The sequence below is a fragment of the Macrotis lagotis genome, chromosome 5 (genome assembly GCF_037893015.1).
Source record: "Macrotis lagotis isolate mMagLag1 chromosome 5, bilby.v1.9.chrom.fasta, whole genome shotgun sequence".
NCBI lineage: Eukaryota > Metazoa > Chordata > Mammalia > Peramelemorphia > Peramelidae > Macrotis > Macrotis lagotis.
Window position 1 is genome coordinate 185823340 of NC_133662.1, and position 19355 is coordinate 185842694.

Sequence of the window (19355 nt, forward strand, 5' to 3'; positions counted from 1 at the left end):
TGCTGGCTTAGAATGGGGTGCAGTCCAGCACAGGTTGGGTCCCAGAAACCAGCAATAGTCTGTAGGGATGATTAATTTAGCTGTAGCAGCTATCAGACCTCTCATTCCACAGATAGTAAGGGGGAACTGGTCAGAAGATTACGATTACAGGAGTTCCTTTGGCACAGAACTCTGTTGCATTGTCCCTATGCAGATTTGGGTCATATTACGCATTATAGTCCTTGGCTAGGAGATGCATACCAGAGTTTTCAGGGCAGCAGGACTGTGATCACCACTTCAGGGCAGAGGAAGACCTAAAAACTCTCATAGTTATCTCTACAAATAACTGAATCATTTCCCCTCCATCTCAGGAGCAGAACCCAGCTTTAACATCATTTAAAATCAAGAAAAAGACTGGAAAATGAAAAAACAATAAAAAGAACTTGACCATAGAAAGTTATTATATAACAGAACATGAAAACAGAAATTCAAAAGACTATAAAGTCAAAACAACTATATCCAAAGTTTTGAAAAAAATGTAAACTGATCTTAGGCCTAAAAAGACTTTTTGGAAGATATTAAAAAGGATTTTAAAAACCAAATAAGAGAGTTAGAGGGAAAATTGGGAAAAGAAATGAGAATGAGGCAAGAAAATCATGGAAAGAGTCAACAACTTGGTAAAAGAGATACATAAATACCAGAGAAAATAATACCTTAAAAACCAGAATAGACCAAATGGTTATAGAATTACAAAAATCCATTGAAGTAAAGAACTCTTAAAAAACATAATTGGTTAAATGGGAAAAGATATGTGAAAGCTTACTGAAGAAAATTCTAATTTCTTAAAAATTAGAATAAAAATTCTTGATTCTATAAGACTTCAAGAAACAATAAATCAAAAGACTAAAAAAAATAAAGAAAATATGAAATATCTCATTAAAAAAACAACTGTCCCACAAAATAGATGGAGGAGAGATATTTCAAGAATTATTGAAATGTTTGAATAGTGAAATTCAACAAAAGAGTCCAGATATCATCAAGGAAAACTGACCTGATACTCTAGAATCAGTGGCTAAAATAGAAATTGAAAGAATCTACTATTCTCTGAAAGAGATCCTCAGATGAAAACTCCCAGGAATATTCTAATCAAATTCCAGTGCTTTCATGTCAAAGAGAAAATATGGTAAACAGTCAGAAAGAAACAATTTAATATTGTGGAGTCACAATTAGGATAACACAAGATTTTATAGCTTCTACATTAAAGAATCAGAGGAATTAGAATAAGATATTATGGAGGGTAAAGGAGCTAAGAGTAAAACTAAGAATCATCTATACAACAAAATTAAGTTTTATCTTTCAGGAGAAAATAGATATTTAATGAAACAGAGCACTTCTGACCAGTCCTGATGAAAAGACCAGAGTAGAATAGAAAATTTGACTTTCAAATACAAAACTAAAGAGAAAGTATAAAAATGTAAAAGGAAAAAGAAATATAAGGAGTTCAATAAAGTTAAACTATTTACATTTCTACTTGGAAAAATGATATTTATAACTCCTAAGAATTTTCTCATTATGAGACAAAAGGCACAGGTTTAAATTAAATATGATGGAATGATGTACAAATATATTGATAACATTTAGGAGTGCACTGGGAAAAGAGGAGAGGTAGAATGAGGCAAATTATCTTATATAAAAGAAGCACAAAAGCGGTTTTACAGCGGCCCGGGTAGATGGGGGATATGGGAAGGAGCACTTGAACCTTACTTATTGGAATAGGCTCAAAGAGGGAATAACATACACACTTGAGGATAGTACTCTATCTTGCCCTATGGAAAAGTAGAAGAGGAAGTGGATAAAAAATGGGAAGGTAGATTGGAGGAGGTGATAGCCAGAAACAAAACACTTTTAAGGATAGATAGGGTAAAAGAAGAGAGAGGGAGAGAGAGAGAGAGAGAGAGATAAGCAGAGAAAGGGAGAGACAGAGGGGCAGAGACAGGAAAGTGACAGAAGAATAAATGGGGAAAAGAGGATGGAAATACACATTAAACATAATTTTTAAAAGAATTTTACAGCTTCTCTGATAAAGCCTCAATTCTAAAATAGAAAAGAACCAAGTCAAATTTATAAAAATAAGAATCATTTTCCAGTTGATGAGTAGTCAAAAATATGAACAGAAAGTTTTCAGATGACCTAATCAAAAATTATCTATAATCATATGAAAAAATTCTCTAAATCACTATTGATTAGAGAAATCAAATTAAAATGCCTCTGAGATACCACTTCATACATATCAGATTGGCCAGTATGACAGAAAAAGAAAATGACAAATGTTGAGAGGAAGTGGGAAAATTGGGACACTAATGGACTACTGAACTAATTCAACCATTCTGGAGAGCAATTTGAAACTATACCCAAGGGGCCATAAAACAGTGCCTTACCCTTTATTCCAGCAATATTACTACTAGGCCTATATCCCAAAGAGATGAAAAACAAAGAGGAAAAGAACTTGTATGTACAAAAATAATTTATATCAGCTCTTTTAGTAGTGGCAAATACTTGGAAATTAAGGGGATGCTCATCAATTGGGAAATGAATGTACACATTGTGGGATATGATTGGGATGGAATAATATTGTACTATAAGAAATGATACTCTCTGAAGAAACTGAAAAAACTTACATGAACTTATGCAAAGTGAAATGTGCACACCCAGGACAATAGTGTACATAACAATAGCAATATTGTATGATGATCAATTATAAATAAATTCATTTTTTCTCAGCATTACAATGATTCAAGACAACTCTGAAGAACTTATGATGAAAAATGCTCTTCATCTTCAGATAAGAGCTGATGAAGTATGAATGAATTCTCTATCAATAAAATTATGGACCTTGAAGGAAAGAATTGTTTCACTTTTGTCTTTGTATTATCAGATAATATAAGAAGGTCTGACAAATAGTAAGTGATTAATAAATATTTGTTGATTGACTGGAGGATAGGGTAAAGAGAATCAGATTGTGGGGATATATATATTCCTGAATTCCCCCATCTGAGGATGTTCTAAGAGGTTAGCCTCCTTATTCCAGTCCCACTTATCATAAAACTTGGGAGAATTCTGGTTTCAGATTTATAAAGGTAGTAAGAACAAAAACAAGAATAATAACTGTTATTTATGTAGCACTTAATATGTAGCTGTCAAGAACTTTGACACAATTTTGTTGTTGTTGAGTTGTTTCAGTCAGATCTGATACTTTGTCATCTCATTTGAGGTTTTCTTGGCAAAGATACTAGGATTCTTGGGTATTTCCTTCTCCAGCTCATTTTATACATGAAGAAACTGAGGAAAGTACAACATGGCTAAAAGTCTTGTCTACAATCATAAAAGGACATGTGACAGAGACAAGATTTGAACCCAAATCTTCTGAAATTAAAGTCAATGATCATTCAGTTACACTTCAATGACTTACTTCCCATCTTGCTTTAATGTGCCTACTCCCTCGTTCCCCTTTCTCTTTACTAATCATTCATTCTTATTTTAGCTTCCTCAATGGCTCGTACCACCTATTCTCAAATTTTTGTTGAATTGAATTGAATGGACCTACTATTTTAAGAATATTTGCGCACAGAAGAATTGAGTTATTTGTGTTCCCTAACATTAAGAAGATGAGCAGACTGTAATAATCATTGTCACTAAGTAATATAGGAAGCTTTTCAAAGAATTTTAGAATCATTTTATTTGACATATGACTTCCAAGAAGAATCAAGACCTATCCCTCAAACTGAAATGAAATATTAAGATGAAAAATATTTGCATCTGAAATTGAAATTGTGAAGTTGACCTAGTTACATGTCTATCTTTTCCTCCCCCACCTTATTTGTTACCTTTTTATGATCAGAGGTATGAGACTTGAAGGAATAAAACTTGTGGTGAGGTAGTTCACCACACTATCTTGTTTTCTGGGTGTAAAAATGAGAGAGAAATCACATGAAGCTTTAGGTGAGAAAGGAGCCCCAGAATGTCCCAAGTAAAGTTATTACTTTCCTAGCATCAATGTAAAAGTTTAATTAGCTAAAAAAACAGTTATTATTATGTTAACACTGTTTGAGAAAAATCTGAAATTTTAAAAGAAGATCTCTGTGGAAGCAAGTTACAGACTTAAAGATTGTATTCTTTATTGGTAAGTAGTACTTCTTTACTCCTTTTTCCTCATGGGACAGTTTTTGGACTATATTATTCTAAAATCTTCATTTTGGGGGCAAAATATATCATGCAAATTTGTAACTTGAAATATATCAGTCATCCAGTGATCTTTATTATCTAGTCTATTATTAGGCATTTTTAGGGAGGGTGATATTTATATGCATATATCTCTCTATCTCTATATTTTTGTGTATATATTTATGATAAAGGATATGTATGTATATATATATATGTTTATATTTCTATCTATAGCTATGTCTGTCTACCTATCCATGTATCTCTCTGTCTGTCTGTCTATCTATCTATCTATCTATCTATCTATCTATCTATCTATCTACCTATCCATCTATCACCAAAGTGACAGCATGTTATAGATAGAATACTGAATTGGGAAGCAAAAGACTCAGATTCCAATTACGACTTTCTTGCTCATCAACTGGTAAGTCACTTGACCTTTTCCACCTTATAAAATTAATTTGGAATAAATTATCACTAAGTTTGCTATTCAAAAGTGAAATGAATTCCCTTGAGAGGTAATGGGTTTCCAATCCCTGGAAGTCCTCAAGTAATAGCTGGCTAACTACTTGACAGGCATGTCACAGGGAGGGTTTTTTGATTTTTTTTCAAAAATGGATTGGGTTAGGTGACCATTGGAGTTTATTCTGACTCTCAAATCTAGTGATTCTGTCATTATATGCTTTAGTCAAGACTCTTTGGAGGCTCCACATTCTAGGAATCTAAAATTACATGTGGCCCATGTTATCAAGCATCTAAATTAGATTTAAGAATTTTATAAATAAGAAAATTTATAAAGAAATAATTAACATAGAGGACAATTTTGTATGTTTGTATGTATATATATATATATGGATATCTGTATATATTTGTGATATGATGAAAAATTAGTAAAAACTAGTCCATGGGGCACATATACAGTTTCATTACTTTATAATTATATTTTTTGATAAAATAGTGATGTTGAGGGATGTGGGATAAAGAAATGATCATTCAAAGTGGGGCTAAGTGTGGAAAGTCACAGAAGTGGGGTTGAGTTTTCAAAGAGGAATGAGATGGGAACTAGCAGAAAGCAGACAGAAAGAAAATGCAGGAAAGCTGAATACAATCCTGAGTCTCACAGTGGTAGCTGCAAGTTGTGGAAGAATGAAAATTTGTTAGAATGGCAGAAACAATGAAATAGCATGTGGAAAAATAGTAAAAAGCAGTGAAGGAATTGACATGTAGACTGGAAAAGAGAATAGTAGAGAATATATAAATATATCAGCAACAATGGACATTTTTATTGTGCGTTGAGGTTTGCAGTGCTATATTTATATCATCTTATTTTAGACACATAATAATCCTCTCTGATAGGCAATTAGTATCTCCACTTTACAGTTAATGAAACTGAGGCTCATGAGGATAAATTGCTTGTTCAATTTTATGAAATTAGGAAATTCTGAAAGTGGGATTGAAACCCAAGTCTTTTCTGACTTAAAGTTCAGAATTCTTTTCACTTCTCCCAGGAACTATGGTGCTATAGCCATAGGTAATAATAAATCTATATAAATGGTTACTGTTCCTCCTGAAGAGAACTCATACAGCTATAATTTTACAAGGTCTGGAAAAAAGAAATGCTTAGGATGGCAGACTCCATCTCCCCACTGAAATGGAAGAAAACATAATTCATCAACTCAAAGGTTTGCAAGTGTCTGAAATAAGCAGCAAAAAAAATGGGTAGTTTAGTTTAATCATTTCAATAAATAAGATTAGAGAGACATTAATGGCCATTGTGTTACTTCAGCTACTTATTTAATTTATTTAGAAAGTTTACAGAATGGCCTCAAAGGTGATCTGGTGCAGCTATGACCCAAGAATTATTTTAGCGTTTAAACCTAGTTCCTGAGGGGTCTTATGTTCCAACATTCAAGCCTGACATCTGGGATGATCTCATTTTTTGGAACTAAGCATTATAGTTTATCATTCAGTTACCAGCATTCTATATTTGTAAAAAGTAAAAGGGAGTATAACCAAATTGAATAGATAGGAGTACATTTTCACATTAGGTTTTCAGGGAGCAGTTGGGTCCCTTAGCAGCTGTGTAACACACAGTTACTTACTCTAGTGAGTGTTTGACAACTTCCAAGGCTAGCATACATTTATATCTTTTATTTATTTCCTTTAATAAACTTTTAGTGACAATAACATGGGATAAATCTTGTGTTAGTTGTTTCCCCCACACCTCCAGCATAGGTATAAGCTTCTTGAGGGTAGAAATTGTTTTTTCTTATGTGAGAATCTCTTGAGGCTAGAACAATATTTGGATCATAAAAGACAATAGCTGCCTGATGCATTGGAGTGAATTGATTTTGGGAGAAAAAACTAGATATGGTATCTGACATCATAAAATCATATGTTTTCACTTTATTTTTCCAATATCCCAAATATAAACATCTCACTCATCACAGGGATACTTTAAACTTCAACTCCTGAAAGATAACCCCAAAAATAGTAGGAAAGGGGACGGGGAACACGTTTTTAAAAGCATGTTATCTGCAGAGGAAAAATAGGTGGGACATTGTTCATGTCCTGAGACTCATACTTTATTCACTTCAAGGAAGTAACAGCCTCAGACCCTGACACAGAATCTATTGATTCTTTCCTGGGAAACAATTCTAATAAGATTGATTTCTTAAGTACCATGACCAATAACTGATTAGAGGTGTCAAATGAAATGGAATATGGGGACAAGACTTATTGATCAGAACTAGATTAACATCTGACAATCTGATCATGAAGTAGGAAAGAAGTAAAAACTAAAAAATGTTGGCATTCAAAACTCACATCAGGTTGGGAAAATTAATTGTAAAACTACTCTAGTGTATACACCTTGATAAAGCCCTTTTCACTAAAACAATATCTACAAAAGCATTAGTTTCAACTCTTAAAAAGGGGAACTTCAGTTATTTGAAAAATTTACATGTAGAATAGCTAATTTTCTAATGTCAAAGAAAAAGCTATAATTGTATTCATTTAAAATGGAACAGTAGAGTATAGAGCTATATCATTGGAGGGAATTTTTAAGCTGGGAATTCCTTCTCTCTGATAAAATCATGGGTCCAGGTCACAACTTCTTTTCCTGTCACAATATTAGTGGTGATACAGTCTCTAAGTTTACAAAGGACCATCATCAAAATTCTAAGTCAGAGCTATTGGACAACTTTGTTTTTAAAAGTATATACTTTCTTTACTTTTTTCTTAATATTTATTTTCAGATATAGTAATAAATGGTTATAGGAGAGAAGGTGTTAACCAAAGGAAGGAAGGAAGGAAGGTAATGGAAAAAAAGGAATATAATGAAAAAAAATAGAGAAAGAGATGTATTAAAGGGAGAAGGTGTTAACCAAAGGAAGGAAGATAATGAAAAAAAGAGGAAGAGCTGTGCAGTATATTAGATTAGAACAAATAAAATTAAGAGGAAGGCAATTGATCAGTGATCATTCCTTTATGTGTTTGAGTTGTGCTGAACAAAAGGAATTCAAAATAGGCAAAAGAAGCATGCATTGGAATGAAGGAGACATATAAATAAATATAAGATATATACCAAGCAAATTTTGGGTTATCTGAAAGAGGAAAGCAGTAATTGCTAGGGAACAGAAGAAAGAAGTGGTGAGGCAGCCACGGAAAATTATTGAGTGGGCAGCACAAATTAGAAAGGTGGCAATAGGTCAGATAATATCTTATTAGAACAAGAGCAGCAGGAAAGATCAGAACCTAGAATGAATGAATCAGTTTTCATTTCAGAGTCTGTACTAGCCCAAAGGGTAGAGGGTGATTATTGACAACCTTTCCCAAACTCCTTCTCCAGTATCTTTTCCTTCCTTGTTGGTGACTTCTTTCCAGGAACTCAATGCTCAGAGTCATCCACTTAGTGTCTTTCCTAGAAAAAGTAGTTTGGAAAATGAATAACCTTGTGGTAATGATGGTGTGGAATCTCTGGAAGAAACATCATATTATTGTGGAAGGAATACAGGATTGGGAATTGAATTTTAGTCTTTTTTCTCTCATTTACAATCTGTTTGACCCTGGACGACTTTCCTCATGTCTCTGAACATCCATCAGTGGCCCCATTTGTAAAATGAAGAAATTCAGTCAGGTGATCCTTAAGGTAATCCCTTCTGGTTCTGGTAAAATGAAAGGCATTAACACAGAACCATAAAAAGGAAGGGAAAAGTGCTTGCCTTGGAGGTGAGTTATGAACTCACACACATACTCATATATATATATATATATATATATATATATGTATGCATATATACATATATTTTTCACAAATACATAAATATATATATATGTATATATGTAAACTAGACATAACACACACATAAAAACTTCTTTACTACCTGACCCTACCTTTCTATTATTATCAAACGGTCCAGCTAAACTGGTTTTCTCCCTATTTCTCACACATCTGAATATTTACCTCTGAAATAGTCAAAATACTCAAGAACTCTCTCCTTGCTGCTGTCTCACAGAATTCCTGATTTTCAAGACTAAGCTGAAGTACCGCCTTCCATATAAAACCATTGTTAAAGCCCCACCCCTAACCCCAACAACTTCCATTGTCCTCCTTTCTTCCTTACCTGGAATTTATTTTGTTTTTAAGTTTATGGGGAATGTGTGTGTGTGTATATCTATATATCTATACATACACATGTATAAACACACATATACACATATGTGCATGGTTGTATGTATGCATGCATGTATATAATTACTATCTACTTGAGTGGAATGCAAGCTTCTTGAGAGCAATGATTATCTCATTTTTCTGTTTTTGTACCTCCAATGACTAAGGAAGTGCCAGGCCCATAGTAGGTGCTTTTAATGAATTTTTCTTGATTGATTGAGCATTCAATTGACTACCTACTCCATCTTGCTTACTCCATGGCTGTGTCTTTAAAGCCATTTCATGAGTAAATGTTCATTCTGTAGCACCCAAATGACTTTTGCATTCACACACAGATGGAAAATAGAAGCATAGAAAGTTTAGGCAATTTGGGTCACTAAGGAGTGCAATAAGTCAGTGGGAGGTCTGGGAATACAAAGACTCACTCAGTCTATGACTTTAACCTCACATTATTAATAACTGAGGATACCAGCTCTTTGCAGCTGCAAATCAAAAGATTTTTTTCTTCCACATCTTCATCTGTGGATTTTGCAAATATCAAACAAATATTTATAATTGAGGGTTTCAGAAAGAAAAGAAAATTGTATGGCTATTCCATTTCATACTAGTAGATGCTTGTCTATAGCTAAAAATCACTGCTTTTGCTAAATGGTTTTCTTGGCATAGATGACATATAATATCATAAACTTGTTAGATGATCTTTTGATTATAAATTCAATTCAATAAATATTTATTAAGTATCTACTATGTGCAATGCACTGTTATGATTTGTGGGGATACAAAAAGAGGCAAAATAAAGACCTTGCCCACAAGAAGCTTAGAATCTAAATTAATTTATTTGCCAATTAATTCAATTTCAATTTAATTCAAATTCCAATTGAAGCTTAAAACAATGGTGCATATGCTTATCAATGATATTTTCTATTTTCACGAAGCATGTCCATCACAAAGTCCTGCAAATATTTTTTGCAGAAAATATTGTACTGATTTCCTCAAGCCTGAGGATACTGACAAGTCTTCTAATGCCATATGTGATCACATATGTGCTAAACAGATAACTATTGATAAGTAATTAAGGTGGCCCAGAATTGAATAGGAGGGGAGTGAATTAGATTGTCAGTAGAAATTGCTTAGTACTTTTAGTTATACTATGTTTCTCCCTAAAAAAAATTTTACTTAACTCAAATATTTGATGGATGCTATATGGTTGTAAATCATAGTATACCAGTCACTGAGGAATTGGAGGTATAAGTCCTACAAAAGGCAGTGGAGGGATTCAGGATAAGCATGTGTTTTTACTGTTGTTGTTCAGTCATGTTTGAGTCTTCATGACCCCATTTGGGTTTTTTTTTTTAACAGATACTGTAGTGGTTTGCCATTTCCTTCTCCAACTCATTTTACAGATGAGGAACTGAGGCAAACAGAGTTTAGTGACTTTCCCAGGGTTGCAGAGTTAATAAATGTCTGAGATCAGATTGAACTCAGGAAGATGATTCTTCCTGACTCCAAGTCAAACAATCCATCTATTGTGTAACAGTAGGCTGCAACATATTATCAGTGATGGACTACATAGAAGAATGACAAGAGATATGATTAGGACAAGGAGGTGCATTGATCGTGTGTGTGTGGGGGAGAGAGAGAGAGAGAGAGAGAGAGAGAGAGAGAGAGAGAGAGAGAGAGAGAGTGACAGAGACAGAGACACAGAGAGACAGAGAGAATCAATACAGTCAATATTTGCTAACCATGCAAAGTCAAAATATCTAAAGCAATGGTTCCCAAGTGGAAAACTTTTTTTGGTTTGCATTACCAATTGTTCCAAAGGATAAGACAACTTGAGTAGGTTTCAATCTGTACCACTGAAAAATATTCATATTAGTGAAATCGGAGATTCATTGAAGCATTTAAAAAATGGTGAGTTAGACTTCTTATCAAAATGCAGCAGAAAAGTCTTGCACTCACCAACAGTAGAAACCTAAAAGATGCCACCACATTTTACCACTAGAGTGGTATTTAAGTTTATGCTTATCTATGTATACCTTATTTATACCATGTCCTTCAGGAGGCAGGCAGGTAGAATGTGGGCCAGTGTGACATGAAGGTACAAACCAAATCAAATCTTTATTATAAACTAGATCAAACTGAGACATATACGTTATAAAATTTTTTTTAATATGGTGTCCTCAGTTAAGTGAATTAAAATATTTTCTGAATTCTTAGATGGTCTAAGTCAGTAGTCTATAAACTTTTTTGATTTGCACACCCTTGTTTGTTAAAAATTTTGAGTATGTGTTGCCACAGTATGCATATTTGTCTGTTACATGTACATACTGCTATGCTCATATATCATATATTAAAAACATATGCAAAAAAGGAAATAAAAGGATGATATAAAGATGAAATATAGTTTCAAGAAGTTTTTAAATCTGTCTGTTGAGAGCACAATGACCTCTCTGTTCTTGTTAAAATGATTAATACAAGTTCTTATTAGTCAATTAATATAAATTATTAATAATACATTGTTAAAGTATTAATAATAAGCCCTAAGGAAAAGACAGTGATAAAAACTAATTGTTTGTTAGCAATTATTCAATCAATTAATTTGAGGAGTGTAAATAATCAAGTAGCTGAATCTTGAAAGATAACAATAAAATAACAATATTTCATGTCAGTAAAGGTGACAGCTCTTCATTAAGAGTAATATAGATATTCATATGAAATGCAAAAAGCAAGCAAAAATAAATTGGTCCTGATTTCAATTCAGCAAAAAGTTTTCAGTGTAAGTCCATTCTTTTTTCTATGTGATTCTGCTTAATGAATGGTTTCCATATCTGAATTTCCTCTTCGTATATAGATGTTTTAGTTCTGTTTTTGAGCATGGGAATAGCAAATAGAGCAACTTGGAATGGATTGAAGAGTTGAGAGGAATAATAAGGAAGCAAAGGTAGATTGGAATCAAATGACAAAAGGTTTTAAATGCCCAAAGAGGAATCCATAGGGAGACACTGGGATTTATTGAGCCGGAAGAAAATCTGGTCAGACTTTGGTTTTTGAAAACTCATCATGTTAAGAATATGAAAAATAGATTGCAGTGGGGAAAGACTAGAGGTTGAGAGACCAATTAAGAGATATTGCCATAGTCCAGGTGAAAAGTGAAGATGACGCTAAATAGGGTGGTACCTGGGTGAGTGGAGAAAAGTAATTGCTACAAAAAATATGCAGGTAGGAGTGACAAGATTTTGCAAATGATTGACTATGTGAAGTGAAAGATAACAAGTTGTTGAGGATGGCAGCAAGGTTGCAAATTTTAGTGAGCCGAAGAATGGTGGTTGCTCTTAAGAGAGATAGGAAAGTATGGAAGAGTGATGGATTGGGGATGGGGGATAAGTTCATGAGACCTCACCATTCTGTATTTATCACTCTGTCTTCCCTTACATTAAAAGTGGGGAGATGAGAGTTGTTCACTAGCCATTGTCTTGGAGCACAGGACCAACTCAATGATGGGTACCTTCTGAGGCTAGAAGTATTCTGGAAGGTGGAAGCAGGTGTGTCAGAGATAGGATGTGTTTAATTTTCCTACTGATACTTGATTAGCCACAGATATAGGTACCCGGGTTGCAATTAGGTCATAACTTCCTCTTCCCTCAGGGCCTGAGACCTGATGCAAAAAGGGGATTTTAGAAGCATGCACAATATTGAGAGGGGTCAGAGTGATAAGGTATAAAGGATATATGTGGTGACATTGCAGGTAAGTCCCAGGAGTGGGCATTACTAGGATCCCATCCACTGACTACTAATCACATACACTCTGAGGTCACCTTGTCCTAACTTTGAATACCTCTAGGTTAAGGCACACTTTTACCATAAAGCATATATTATCTCATGACAGCCATTGTATTGTTTTTTTATTGTTCAACTTTTTGTGTTATTTGGGTAATTCTGGGGTTTCAAGAAACCATGATGTGGCCTCCTTAAGCTAACCACAATATTTACTGAAAAATATACAAACTTCATGGGCATGCTTTCTCATACACAAGAGGACATGAGAATGCAAGTGCAGCTGTTTCCCTGACAACCATTTGGTTCCTATCAGCCCTGGGAAAACAGATGCACATGAGAATGAACCCAAAAAATCAGCCAAGAAGGGAGACAGAGATGCAGAAACACAGAGATAGAGAGACAGACAGAGACAGAGAGACAGAGACAGAGAGAGAGATAGAGACAGAGACAAAGACAAGACAGAGAGAGAGAGAGAGAGATAAAGAGAGAGAAGAGATTCAGAGACAGAGATTGAGAGAGAAACAGAGGAGAAGAAACAAAGATTGAGAGACAGAGAGAGACAGAAAATACACAGAGATTGAGAGACAGGAGGAAAGACAAAAACAGGAAGACTGAAAACATATTGAGAAGTAGAAGTGAGATAGAGAAGGAGAAAGAGAGAGAAAGAGAGGGAGAGAGAGAGAGAGAGAGAGAGAGAGAGAGAGAGAGAGAGAGAGAGAGAGAGAGAGAGAGAGAGAGAGAGAATAGCCCTAATAGTGATTGAACTATGGAGTTAGAAGATTGTGGGGTTTCATACTGAAGTGGGCAAGATAGCCAATATCTATGTATAGGGTATGCAAACAAAGCTATTTTTGAATACTATGTTCATGAACAAGTCTGAAAAAATAAAGCATAAGAATCAACTGAATTCCTTTGAAACCAAGGGCTGCACTACTGGGTATTCTTCATTTACTCCACCATCATTCTTCATATGAAGATGTGATTCTTCCCAGTTATACTACAAGTTACGTGGAGGCACAAACTCTGTCTTAACATATTTTTGTGGCCCTTCTGCCAAATCTCCTGGCACAGTGTCTTCTACCAAGGAGAAATGGAATAACTCTTTGGGAGAAAAGTTTCCAGAACAAATGGAAGAGTCTGCTCTTAGATAACTTTCCAAAGATTTACTTTTGTTTGGGAAGCATTGTTGCAAAATGGAGAACATATTAGTTTTGGAATCAAGAGACCTGGGTTCCTACTCCATTCTCAGACACTTAAGGACAGAGTAACCTTGAAAAAGTTGCTTAATGAATGAATGAATAAAAAAAGCATTCAGAAGCAGATGGTGGTTATTAATCAGTGCTGGGCCTGACATCAAGAAGACCTGAATTCAAATCCATCTCAGACATTTTTATTAACTGTGTGACCTTGGGCAAGTCACTTAATCTCTGTTTGCCTCAGTTTCTTCAACAATAAAAATGATAACAGTTCTTACCTCTTAGGGTTATTGTGAGGAGCAAATATGATTTGTAAAAGGAGTGCCACAAAATCTTGCCAAATAGTAGGTACTAACTATATAAATGATTATTCCCTTCCCCTTATTTATTAAATGTGTGTCAGACTCTGTGATAATCAATGAAGCTATAAATAAGAAACCTGAGTCGTTTTCTCCTTTTAAGAAACTCACACCACTTGTAGAAGACAATACATAAAAGAAAAAAATCTAGCTGCAGGACAGATGGAAAGAAAGCCTAGTCATGTTAAATAAAAGTGCGGCAACATGAAGGATGACAAGATTTTGGGGGTCGTAGGTTACATAAGCAGGTCAGATGGCAGTGCCAGAGTACTGCTGGGCATGAATTCAAAGCAGATGGTGATGTCTAGAAGAACGTGACCTTAGGAAGCAGTGGTGGGGCAGGGCAGTCACAGCTTATTTGGATAGAGTTGTTTGCATATTGTCTCAGAATCTCTTTCAAAACTTGAGATCTCATGCTGAATGGGTGTCTGCAGTGTACTTCCACTTCCATGTTGTTTCAGATTTTTTTCAATCAAACAATTAATCAATGAGTAAGAATTTATTTAAAGTATGTTCTAGGCATGCTTTGTGCTTGATTCTGGGAATAAAAAACTAAAATGAAATAGTTTCTGCTTCCAAGCAACTTCATTCTACTGGGGGAGACAAATATATAATTGGATATATATATAAAATAAATATAAGGTCATTTGGGGGAATTGTGGAGAGAATACTAGCAACTGGAGTGAATAAATCAAGAAAGACTTCATGTAGAAGATGCAGAGCATTCCAAATATATGGAAGAGTTAGTACAATGGCAGGAGATAGAGTCTTGGATACGAGGCTGAGTCTTTTCCTCTGTTGAATCTTGAACACACTTCCTTCACCAGTTCTCAGATTTCCCTAGCTGAGTATGTCTTCCTAACAGCCAATGCTATTCCTTTTCCCTAGCTTAACTACCCTATTCCTCTTGTGTCCCTTCCCATCAAGACTAAATTTATTTCCTTGGGATAAGATCTTGTTTGCCTTGGCTGTTGGCAAATCTTATTGTATTAATGATAGTTAAAAATAGTAATAGTAGTAGTAGCTAATGTTTATATAGTGTCTCCAGTGCCAGACCCTATGCCAAGTGTTTTATGATTAATGTCTTATTTGCTCCTCACAATAACCCTTTTTATCTTTATTTTACAGAATAGGAAACTGAGGCAAACAGTGGTTAAATGACTTATACAGAGGATTTGGAGAGTTAGACTCCTGCATCTGTCATAGACAAAGTCCAGTCTAGACTACATGGGCAAGACACTGAATTGCCCCAAATCATACTGCTTATATGGAGTCTGAGGTTAGATTTGAACTCAGAACTTTCTGATAGCCCAACACTCTGTCCACTGGGCCACTTAGGTAGCTCTCTAAGGTTATTGGAGAATTTCATAAATATCATTTTCATCCTAAAAATCCTAGGAAGTGCTATTAACATTCCTTTTTAAGAATTAAGGAAACTGAAGCAGATAAAGATTAAGAAACTTGTCTACAAATTACATAGCTAGTGTCTGAAAATGGCTTTGAATACAGGATTTCCTAACTCCAGATCCACTGAGTCACCTAGCTTCAGATTTTATTCTGGAGACAGTTTGATTAGGTGCCAGAGTCAATTGTTAAATTTTCATTGTGTGTGTTTATACTTCAGAAATCGGCAAATCGGGGTTTGATTTATTGTTTTGTTGATAGTCTGGACTTCAGAAAGCGATGAAGAGAATGTTAATAATGCAAATTAATTTTCAGAATGTGCTGTACACACATTATTTGAGAACTGGTTAAACATCGAACAGAACATTCTTGATATCCTCAGCCAAAGCTCATCAGTCCTATATCTAAAGTCATCTCTCCAACTTTCAAATTCTCTTCTCAAACACCATTGTTATAACCAGCTGTTAACATCCTAAATCTTATTTTGAAGCTCCCACATTCAATCTTCAACAGTCATTAAAAAAACAAAACAAAACTAAACAAAACAAAAACCAAAACAAAGCATGACTACAAATATCTTCAGTTTCTTTTCCAGGGCTTCATATTTCCCAGAATTACTTTCTAGGTTCCTTTTGTGGTGATAGTGGTCCCCACATGAATCACCAGAAGTAACTAGCAGTCTATAGGTTTGACAAATCTCACGAAACTCCCTGTCCCATTCCAGTTACAACCCCCAGGAAGAATATTTTATACTGCTCATGCTATATTGACATGGGTCTGATCCAGTGCAGAAAGTTCCCTAGACTTCTTTCTTTCTTTTATGAATATACAGGGTAAGCTCTTTATCAGTCCTTAAAGAATAAGAAACTACTTTATCCCTAGAGAGTTTTCACATCTACTCTGTATTGGAAGGAACTCATGCCTAGTCATAACTACAAAGATTTAATGATCCTTCTTTGCTAAATGCTTTTTAATTGAAGGAACAAATACAAGTAGTATGAGATAAATGCTGAGAGAACAAGTTGGTGCCGTGCTTTTCCATCCTACAGTCTCCTGATCTAGGTGAGGATTCCCTATTGAATCTTAACATTTTTTTTTGTTCTTTAAAGCATTTTTTTAGTGAGGCAGAGTTAGGTGATTGGTCCAGGTTCACACAGCTAAAAAGTGACAGTCAAGTGACTGAGATTAGATTTGAACTCAAGTCCTCCTGACTCCAGAGCCAGTGTTCTATCCACTGTGCTACTTGTAACTGCTCCATTTTTTCCTTTTTAAAGTAACATTTAATTTTTTTTGATAACTAGAAGAGAAGAGTAAGTTTTTTCCCCCAATTACAGCATCATGTGATCATAGGTTTGGACCTGGGAGGGATCTTAGAAGCCCTGGAGTCCAACGCCTTCATTATTCAAATGAGGAAGCTGAGCTGCAGAGAAGATAAGTGACTTGTCCAAAGTCACCATGTAGTCTAGACTGGACTTTGTCCATGACAGATGCAGGATTCTAACCTAAGTGCCTTCTCCAAATCCTCTGTACAAGCTTCACATTCCCTCATTATAGAGAAAACTTACGTTGGAGATAGATAACCATTCCTTGGTACATTTAACCTGAGTTCAAGTTCAAGCTTTATTACTGGCTGCACAAGTAAGTTAAGATCACTGAATCTTCCCAAATATGAGTTTCATCATCTGTAAAATACAAGGATTGCACTAAATCATGTTAAAAATTCTTCCCAGCTATAGAATTCCATGATATTCCTTTTAAGATGAAAATGCTTCCAAAGAAATGTGAGCTGTTGTTAGCAAGTTTGTTGCCTTAATTTTCAGAAAATGCATTAGTTAGAATGAGTTTACAGCCAACTGAAAGAAACAGTGTGTGTGTGTGTGTGTGTGTGTGTGTGTGTGTGTGTGTGTGTTTGTGTGTATTGTGGGAACTCCAGGAGGAAGGGCCCCTATTTAAAGGGAAGTGTTAGAATCTCCATAATAAACCTCACATTTTGCTTATACTTGGCTATCATTTTGGATGTCAAATCATCTAATGTAGTGACCTTGAGCATATATTAGTATATCAAATATCTGTGATTTTGTTGATATGGAAACTCCCTCCAACCGTGGAGATTGCATTCTGTCTATACCTTAGTTATAGATTTTGTTGTTGTTCAGTCATTTCAGTCATGTCTGACTTTTTGTGACCTCATTTGGGGTTTTCTTGGCAAAGATACTGGAGTGGTTTGCCAGTTTCTTCTCCAGTTAGTTTTACAAATGAGGAAACTGAGACAAACAGGCTTAAGAAACTTGACCAGGGTCATACTACTAGAAGGTCCAGAAGACTTGACCTATTCACTAGTGTAAACCATTCTGCTTTTCATAGCATTATGAATAGTCCATAGTAATTACATGTATATAATTATAGTATAATACTATTAGTTAAAATAAATACTTGTTGAATTGAATCTTGTGTGGCATATTTGTACCAGAGCTATGTATGGGTTGCTGTCCTGTTCCTTAAACTATCTCTCTCTAAGTATTATTGAAGAAATTTATTATCCAGTTTCTGATTGTAATTTATTTGCCACTGATTTTCCTGTTTTCCACTAGGGGAATGATGGTACACGAGACTTGAGTCATATACCTTGACTATTCTGTGTCACACAGTCTAAGGTTTAGGATTGGGAGAAGAGGTGGCGAGGAAAGGGGCGAATAAGGAAGGGATCCACACATGACCTTTGATGCTTAAAGGCAAATAATGTTGTATAATCCCTAGTGAACATAATACATAAGGAATTCATTTGAACATAAGACAGAGATGGGGTTGGAGAATACCTCTTTCAGCCCCCCCCCCCCCAATTAAGTCAAGATTAATGAATGGAAACTCTTCCATTAGTCACCATACAGAACAAAGTGCATGGTTTCAAAGATATAACAGAGATAAGGAGGACTATGAAGGCTATATTGTTTGGAAGACATTCTTCTCTCCTATGTTACCTAGGAATCATAGGAGCATTAAATTCTCTAAGGAAAATGTAAGTAATATCTATGGTTGAATCTGAAATTTTGTCAGTGAGAGTTAGCCAAATCTCATTTTTTAATCCTCCTTTCAGATTGCCTCTGGTCACAGGCTTTTTAGGATCTTCAGGACTAATACCTCCACAGTTCTGACACCTAGACCTCAAACTAAATTCACTTGTTTACTTCTGATTTTCTCCATCACTTGTCATTCACTGAAATATTGGCTGCCATTTGTACTGCCTACTCATTGACTCCCGTGTCATAAGGAGGATTAGCCCAAGTGGTTAGAAGAGAGGCTGTCAAGGTTTTTAAATGATCCTCATATGAGCTAGCTAGCTAGTTTTACATATTGAAAAAAAATTTGCTGAGAGGTCCCAGACCACACCTCTCCCCCTGACCAATCAGCTTCAGCAGAGTTTGAATAAGAGTGTGGTTGGATGAATGTGAACTCAGATCGCAATTGGAAAAACAATTTCAGCTGTATGTTCCACTGACAGAAGGTCAGTAATATTGTCTACAGCTATGTGGCTCAGTGGGTATAGACTCAAGAAGACATGAGTTCAAATTTTGCAACTCTGGGCAAGTCGTTAACCTCCTGCCTCAATTCCTATGTAAGAAAAGTACCTATGACACAGGGTTGTTGTGAGACTAAAGTAGAATGATATGTAAAATGCTTTGCAAATCTTAAAGTAGAATATAAAGGCTAGCTATTATTATTATACCCTCCTAATGTTAATAGAACTATGGT